We start from the raw sequence: 9024 nt of genomic DNA on the forward strand, positions 1-9024 counted from the left end.
GGGGGAGTCACTTTATATTACTTGCTTTGCTAAGATCCCTCCTATTTTTCTTAGCTTTACATAAAGAATAAAAATATATGGAAATCCTGTAAGACTCACTATTGGGAGTGGAAGATAGATGTCAGATTTTAAAACAAAGTGGCTATGAGAGTGGGTTATAAAGATGTAGTATGTTAGAAAACAAGTTTATTCACTTAATAGCCATGTGAGTTTGGTCAAGAAAAATACCTCTTTTTCTCTATTTTTATCTGTAAAATGGATACCGTATTAACATTATCTTCTATCTTCTTTGATGAATTTTTTAAATTGTGCAAAATGTTGAGAATGCAGTCCACTGAGGTCACATAAAGGAATCCAGACGAAAGAAAATGGTGACAAAAAGCAAATGAATTAATAAACTCATTTTTGTATAACTAAGCATTTAAAACAATACATTTTATGCTATTAACAATTAAGCAAAATGTGGAAGGCACAGGGCAAGTCAGAAGGAAGTGAAATTGTGATAAGTTGCTTGCCTTAAGAAGACAATGTTCACACTTTCTTAGAAGTGTGTTAGCAAGATTAAATTTGGGTGAGAGAAAAAGAAATTCCAACTTGTAATGGTTAAATGAGGAAGATGTTTATTTTCTCACATGAAAGTCCACAGTTAGACAATTCAGGGCTTTTATGATGTCTGTATCCCACTAGTTCCCCAGCGAGCTAATTGCCTTCTCTTCTGCCTCCTCCCCATACGCAGTATGGGATTCACCTCTTGGTTTAAGGTGTTGTGTTGACTTCCAAATAGGCATCTTCATTTCATCCAGAAGGGGTGAATACTATTTCTACATGTGTTGATTTTGAAATGTCTTATAAATAGTTTGGGGTTTAAAAGTAGATACTCCACATTATATACAGATACTATTATATTACAAGATCATGTTATTAAATTAGTTATCAAGTCAGAATGCTTGTAGAAAACAAGGGCACATAAAAATATACTCTTTTAAGCAAAATGATATTAGGTAAGCTAGAATAGAATTAATTATGTAGTCCACAGCATGTATCCTACCCAATAAATACCATCAAAGGTCAGTACTAATCAGTTGACAGATAGACACATTGCTTAGATGTTTATTTTTCTTTTTAAATTAATATTTTAAAATTATAGTGTGTAAGGAAATAGCAAAACTGATTCTTTTTCATTAATTGAGTGGGGATTATTTACTCAAATTGGTGAATAAATGAGAATAAAGCTGATTAGTGAATGCTTTATTTTTCAAAAAAGAAACATTCTGACATAATGGAGACACTCATTTACACCACAATAATTATAAAAATTTTGAAAATTAACATAGCACTTTGCAGTAATTGGAAGCTTTTACCATTCATTATGGAGAAGCACACATTTGATTTATCAGTATATTATTGAATTATGCATGCATTCGGACCCTTCTCTTTTTGAAAACTGTTTTTTTTTTTTTATAGTTTCATGTTCTTATTCATTGAATCTTGACTTCTAAATGGTATTTGGTAATTCTGGAAAACACTTTAAGTTCATAATATACAACCTTATCAAGCACAGACTTAATTGGGGATGTGTTCTATATAATATATTTAGGATGCTCATTTAATTTTTCATTCCTAGACTGTAGGCAAATTTATTTTGTTTCAAGCACAACCTACTATTAAAATTCTCATGTCCTTAAAATGAAGAGGATTTTGTTAGATACATACACATACTAAAGTTCTCCTTGACACAGTTTCAATGCTTCAAAATTTATGGTGCTATATGCCTCTGCTCTATGCTAGAAAACTCCAGAATTACATTAAACTCAGAGCTTACAGACTCTCTATTGTTTTTAAACTGAAAACGGCAAATTGTAACATCTGAAAAGTATTTGTCTCCCATAGTGGTATTTCTTAAAAACAATACTGCATGCAAAGTACGGATTTCAGTTTAAATTATCCAAAGGAGGAATGCACAGATGAAATTTTTAAATGTAATTTTAGCTTATATGTCCAATTAAGTAGCAAAATCAACATTACGTATTATTAATTTTTCTAGGTTTCAAAAGGAACACTCTCATACAGAAAGAGAACTCTCCCATACACAAAATAACAACTGAATATTTGGGAGCTTTGGTTTTGGGAAGATGGAATAAACATGATTTCTCCTATCTTCCTATTTAGTACAAGTAGCAACATACCACATTATATATAAGTCAAAGAAAGACTTTGGAAAGTATCTGAGAATTAGTCTGCTAAATATTTCCTAAAGCAATGATTTTCTTAAATTTGCATACTTATTGATTGGTGCTTTGAAAAGAATGAAGGCTTTCCAAATCTTAAGATAATTCATTTATAAAATGATTAGGAAATTGATAAGAATCTTAAAATTAGATAATATTCAAACTGTCTCTTCCCACTCTGTTCTCTTGTTTTGAAATAAAATTTTATTGATTTTCCATTCATTCATATACACCCTGATTTTCAAGTTAGTTTATAGTATAAATGAGCATTTGTATTTCCTTATCACTGATTCGTTAAGATAGTTAATTCAGGTGAAAACTCATTTACACACTCATTTCTCAAATGTGTGAGTGTACTGTGTGCCTTTAATATACTGAGTTCTAGCACAATGATGAAGAAGAGAGAAAAATCAAATGCAAATACTAGACCCCATGCTACTCTTAGGGCAATAAAGAATTGATTGAGTCTGTATGAAATGAGGTATAGACTGGCAGACTTGAGTGAAATGTTGGCAGAAGACTGAACTCAGATTTCAGAAGGTTGTGTTGGAGGATTTATGGATTGATCTTACCTAAGAGACCAATTCTTCTGAAGGGAAATAGAATTTTTCCCTATAGAATGAATTGGGGGTAGAGGATCAGGTATATCAACTGACAGCATCAGTAAGAAAGCATCTTGGTACTTATCTGTTTTAAAATCATATATAAAGGCTTTAAAATTTGGCAGTATAATGGTTGGTGTAAAATTGAGTGAAAATCTGGCACTGTGTAAGAAATGCCTGCTTTTCTCCCTGCAGTGTGCATTCCCACTAGCCTTCTAGTTTTAAGATACCCTATGAAGCTGAGATTTAATATTTGGGGAGAGAGTGTCACAAACTGCCATTTCCAGACTTAATAATAGAAGAAATGATTTGCTTTCAAGATGCTTTAAAATATATTTTTCTTGCTCTTAGAATAATCAGTTTTCTCAAAGAACTTTGAAGAAGACAGTGCCTTGAAAAATGATTATAGAATACACTACATATTTTAAATATTCAGCTGATGGCATAGTGTGATAATAACCTTCAAGTTTTTATCATTAATTTTAAATTGTCTATTAAAATAAGAAATGCACACTCAGCATTGTAGGATATCACTATTTTATTTACTCATATTTCAAGGTAATATGTAAAAGTCCATTTGAGATATCTATGGCCAGTATAGAGAAAAGGCATAGACAGGAGGATCATATGAAAAGAGAATACAAATTAACAGTGGTGAAATCACCCATACTAATCACAAGCAATACCTTCTATTAAATATTTTTCATCCTCTAATTCTGGGAAATTGTAAGCAAGTCTTGGACATTAGGGTAAGAGAGTTATCACAGACCCTTTTGTTCAGACAACTCGGTAAAGGTAATTTAATTCTACTAGACTTTAAATTTATCACATAACCTAGTTGGTATTAATTATGTAGCAATGTGAATTTAACTATATACAAATTATGTATATATATATATGTTATTTATAGAAAATTTAAAAGTAAAATAGGCACATATAATAATGGGTTTGGAGTGGATCATGAGTTAGTAAAAATCATTTTTCTTTTTTCTTATTTACATTCATTGAGATAATATTGTTGTATAATAAAGTATGTGATTCGGGGAGTAGGGTCACACTCATCAGATGTATATTACTATCTATCCCCACCATCCAAGCACCCCTAATCCTCTAATTAGATCCTTGTGCCTTTCCTTCTTTTTCCTACCCTCTCACTGCCTCCTCCACTAGGCTCAGTTCTGCAGCCTTATTTCTAGGGCTTATTTTTATTTAGTTTTGTCAGTTTCTCTGTGTTTTTTTTTCTCTATAGTCCACATATGAGCTAAACCATTCAGTATTTGTCTCTTCCCTTCTCACTTATTTTACTTAGTATAATCCCCTCCTTATCCATCATTAATTTTTCTACTCTCATAATAATATTGTCTCACTCTATCTTGTATTATTTAGTATTAAAAATAGAATAAAATATAACAAATGTCTCTCATAATAGAGTAATATATAGCAAATGTCTCTTGCCACAAATAGTAAAAGGTAACAAATCATTTATTTTAGATGTTTGATGTAATTTGTTTAAAACTAAAATTTACTTGGTTACCATGCCCACAACTTTCTTCTTACTTCCCAAATGAACTTGAAGTTGGCGATAACTACGCTCGATATCGGGATATATTTTTATTAAAGACATATATAAATAGGTATATTTGGTTTGGAAAATCTAGCTTGTTATCTGGAAGATCATATTATTGTTCCTACAATTTACAGTGATTCCTTTCAGCCAATTTTATACCCACTTCTTCACCATGTGTCTTGCAGGACTCTGCACTTTTCTATGACACTAAAATCAGGTTTGGCCAAATGACTTGCTGTCTCCAGCTGAAACTTTCTTTTTTTTTAAAGATTTATTTATTTATGCATATAAGAACTGGGGTACAGGTCAGAGGTTTGGGGAGTTAGAGCAGTTACCAGAGAGAGTGGGGAGCAGAACAGGCAGATCTACTGGAGTACCCTGCTGGTTGACACAGGAGAGATGGGTCTGCTGTGCCATGGGGGTTGCTCTCTGGCCAGTGAGGGATGGAACTCATGCTGCAGTGGCTGCCAATAGCTTGATAGCTTGTCTTTAACCCCTGCGCTACCAGAGAAACCCTCTAACTGAAACTTTTCATGACATTCATTGCATGTTTCTGTCCTTGCTCAGACAAAACCCAAGGTAATTGGTGTTCATTCAGCCAGGGTTCAGGATAGACCATATGTCCCACAGAACTATGTGACGTGAATGAGAGATATATCAACAGTTTGTTGTTGCAGTGACACTGATATTTCATGTTCTTGTTATCTCAGCATAAAGTGAGAAAAGATGACTAATACTCCTATGTTTCTCAAATTCCCTTTTTATTCAAGACCGTGTTTTTTTGAGTCTGTGTTGATACATAGAACTTTTACTTCAGGGGTTACATATTCAGTCCTGAATAACAGATCTGACCTTCATAAGTTGTCTAGTTTGGTTTTTGCATTTCCCAATGGTTGGCAAAAAAATCAAAAGAATAACTATGTCTCAGGCCATGTGGCAATTATGTGAAGTTCAGATGTCAGAGTTCATAATGAGTTTTATTGGAACATAGCCATACTTATTTATGTATTGTCCAAGGCAACTTTCATGCTAAAATGACAAAGGTGAGTAGTTACACGAGTACAGACTGGGATGTGTCTTAATGTCTTCCACACCCAGCCTTCTAATATGTTTTATTTTTAACTAGATATTTCTTAATACATGGCAGCACATGGCAAAATTTCTGCAGTCTGTTTTCAGTGTCTGAACACAAAGAAACCCTTGGGGGAGGGGATTTCCTAGTAGAACTGCCCCTGCTTCCTCCCTTTACTTATGCCCCACCCCCTCCAAAAAATGTCATCTCTGCTTCCCTATTCTGATGGCCATGTCTTTGCTGTCTGCCCCTGACTTCCTGCTTTGTTTGTCTATATATCTGAGATAATATAGTTAAAACATGATGTTTGTTATCTACACACTTCAGTACATTTTTGGTGAAAAAAATAATTGTTACCTTGATTTGTACTTTCAACTTGAAGAAACAAACATATAGGTTCAGACCTATATAAAGCAATGTATATTCAGAAACAATTCCTTAAAGGAGAAAGAAAGAAACAAGAAGAAATATTCCAAAGAAATTTAGGGATCAAAATAACTGGAACACAAACACACAAATACAAACACACAGACACTGATAATCTTTATGGAAACAATTTTGAAATCCCGAGACTAATTTCCCTAGTCATTGTTATTCAAAATATGGAAATATATATCTGATGTAAGTGTTGCAACAGAATATTGTAATTTGCTTTTGAATTCTGAATAGTAGGTAGGACAGGATTTCTGAAAATTGGGGTGTTAGCCTGTATTTTTCTAAAGAAAGAACCCAATCTCTCTCTAAGTCAAAAGAGGTAACCTCACTGTCTAAAATTATTGATATTCAAAAGAGAAGATGATTTTATTTTATTGATATAAGTTACATGAAATGCCAGGAATCACAAACTTTGTGTTCTGCTACAGAATGATCGAATAGTTCAAAACCTGGGACAGGTCTCAACTAACTTTGTCAGCAGACAAATGTTCAGATGCTAAATATTTATGGCTTTGCAGGAGATGATCCATAATCGGGGATATTATATAAATCTGCTGTATCCCAGCGCTTCCATCAAGGTGAGAAAGCAGTCATAGACAATATATGAAAGAATGAATATGACTGTCTGCTAATAAAATTTTATTTGTGAACATTAAATAGTCTTACCTTTTTCAATTTAAAAATGTAAAAACATTCTTTCTTTATAGTAGTATATCCAAAAACAGGTGGGACTCTACCTTTGGCATGTGAGCTGTATTTTGCCAGGCCCTGATTGAAAGCCACACCCACCAGTGACTGCAATTGCCATAAAAGTACTCTAAAACTCAGTATTGATTATTGCAGAACCTGTTGTTAACACTGTCAGAGTTTTGTTGCTGTTGCTTTCTTACATGCCTACTCAAGGCATTTCCCAAATACAAGTGAATATAAGTTAATTTGTATTAACTTTCTGACAACTATTTGGAAACTATCTTACTCTGGTTACCATAAGAAAAGAGAATACATGCTTATAACTGCAACCTCAAAATTTCTACTGTAGGAAGCAATTTGTTAGGATTTTCAGAAATAACAGTCAAAAGATATTCATCTGCTGTCCATTTCTGAAGGACACAATAAATAATAAGACCGGTCTCCTTTTCATTGCCTCAGTAGTATACTGAATGGTGACTCCCCCAAAAACATATCTATATCCTAATTTCTAGAACTTGGGAATATAAAATTAATTGGGAAAAGGATCTTTGTGGGTGAAATAAGTTCAGGGTCTTGAGATGAAGACATCATTCTGGTTTATCCAGATGGGCTCCATATGCAATGACAAGAGTCTCTGTAAGGCTCTGACAGAGAGGAGAAAACTACATGAAGATGGAGACAGTTACTGAATGGTGCAGCCACAAACTAAGAAATGCTAACAACGACCAGAAGCTGGAAGAGGCAAGGAACAAATCTTTAAGACTGCTGGAGGAAGCAGTCCAACACACCTTAATTTGGGGTTTCTGAACACTGAGACTGAGGGTATTAATTTCTGTTGCTTCAAGCCACCAAGTATGTGGTAGCTCATTAGAGTGATCAGAAGAATTTAATACAACTTCTTTACTTCTTAAATAAAGGCAATAATGAACTAGACTCCATAATTAATATACCATCTTTATGATTTCGTAAGTATCAATGGCATTGAAAAGGAACTTGACCTCAGTGAAACAGAGATCAAGAGACATTTAAAAGGGCTGCTGATGAATCATATAAAATAACAGCTTTTAACATCAGTAATCCTTCTGAATTAAGTGGAAAAACCAAGTTTCCACAACCTAAATGCCTCAAAATAGATGATTGGATCAAGAAGACGTGGCATATATACACAATGGAATGCAACTTGGCAATCAAACAAGACAAACTCATGCCATTTGCAGCAACATGGATGGAGCTGGCAGGGATTATGCAAAGTGAAATAAACCAGGAGGAGAAAGATAAATACCAGATGGTGTCACTTATATGTGGAATATAGAGAAACCAAACAAAGGTACAAAGACAAACTTTAAAATCAACCCTTATTACTGACCTGGCAGGGAGATACCATGGTCTTGAAGGTGGTTTTCCCAGGGCGAGGCTTATCTGTTGAGCTCTGAATGTGCTGACCCCTGTGATACCCTCAAATGTGGGAAACTCAGCTGCGTAATTTGTGGTAGTGAGGGATTGCATTCACTCTTTCTCCTGAAAACAAAAACTAGTTCTTGAAAGTATCCACGAGAGAAGGTGAGGGGTGAGAAGCTTGGGGAGTTAAGTACATAGGCTATGGTCGAGGATTATGGGTGCTTTGGTGGTGGGAGAGCTATGGTGACCACTCTGATGGGAGACAAAAAACATATATTGTCAAAGTATTAATAAGAATGTAAAACAGTGATACTTCATTAATAAAATTTTAACAAATAAAAAGCAAAAGAAAAAAACCAAGTTCCTAAAGTTTCAAGCAATGAATATTTATCAACTTAATAAAATTGAGAGAGTAAGGTATATCTTTCATATTTAAATGCAAGCTCCTTGAGAGAAGATTCTGTGATGTATTTCTTATTTAACAACCACAATGTCAAAGATAGTTCCTCCAGGCAAGAGAAGGTCAGTTTGTGCTTGGAATCAGGGAGTGAACCTTGCAGACATCATAGTTGTGATATTTTTATTGCTCCTGTCTTTTGGCTTAAGATGTGTGTATTATAGTGACTACCTTGTCTGAGAACTTTCAAAGTCTTCTTTTTTCAAAACCAGAACTCATATTCTGAGTGTCTGTAGTATATAAATGACCTTGGGTCCTAAAATAGACTTAGAAATGGAGAAATATTGTCAGTTATCCCAAAGACCCTAAGAAGTTCTCCATGAAACTTTCCATTTCAAGTGCCAAAATATTTTCAAAATCCTCTCAAATATTTCCTTTATATTAAACTGTTAATGTATTTGAGCTAGGCTATTAAGGCTTTTCAATAGATCAAGTAGTTTACTTTCTCCTATATAGATTTTAATGACTGTCTTTTCTGACTTTTCTGCTATATGCTAAAAAAAAAAAGTTAATAACTACCTTCTTTTGTTATTGTTATTGCTATTGTATATGGATTAACTGTAAAATAAACCATT

The 9024-nt window shown here is 33.8% G+C and overlaps 1 non-coding gene across 1 annotated transcript; it reads left to right on the forward strand.

The window, feature by feature from the left end:
* Nucleotides 1–7952: 7952 nt before the first annotated feature.
* On the forward strand, nt 7953–8115 carry LOC119230245 (U1 spliceosomal RNA). The gene has a single exon (XR_005121706.1). It is a non-coding gene; the product is annotated as a U1 spliceosomal RNA (small nuclear RNA).
* Nucleotides 8116–9024: the final 909 nt, after the last annotated feature.

The sequence above is a fragment of the Talpa occidentalis genome, unplaced genomic scaffold (assembly GCF_014898055.3).
Source record: "Talpa occidentalis isolate TD23 unplaced genomic scaffold, MPIMG_talOcc4v2.1 talOcc4.6, whole genome shotgun sequence".
Lineage (NCBI taxonomy): Eukaryota > Metazoa > Chordata > Mammalia > Eulipotyphla > Talpidae > Talpa > Talpa occidentalis.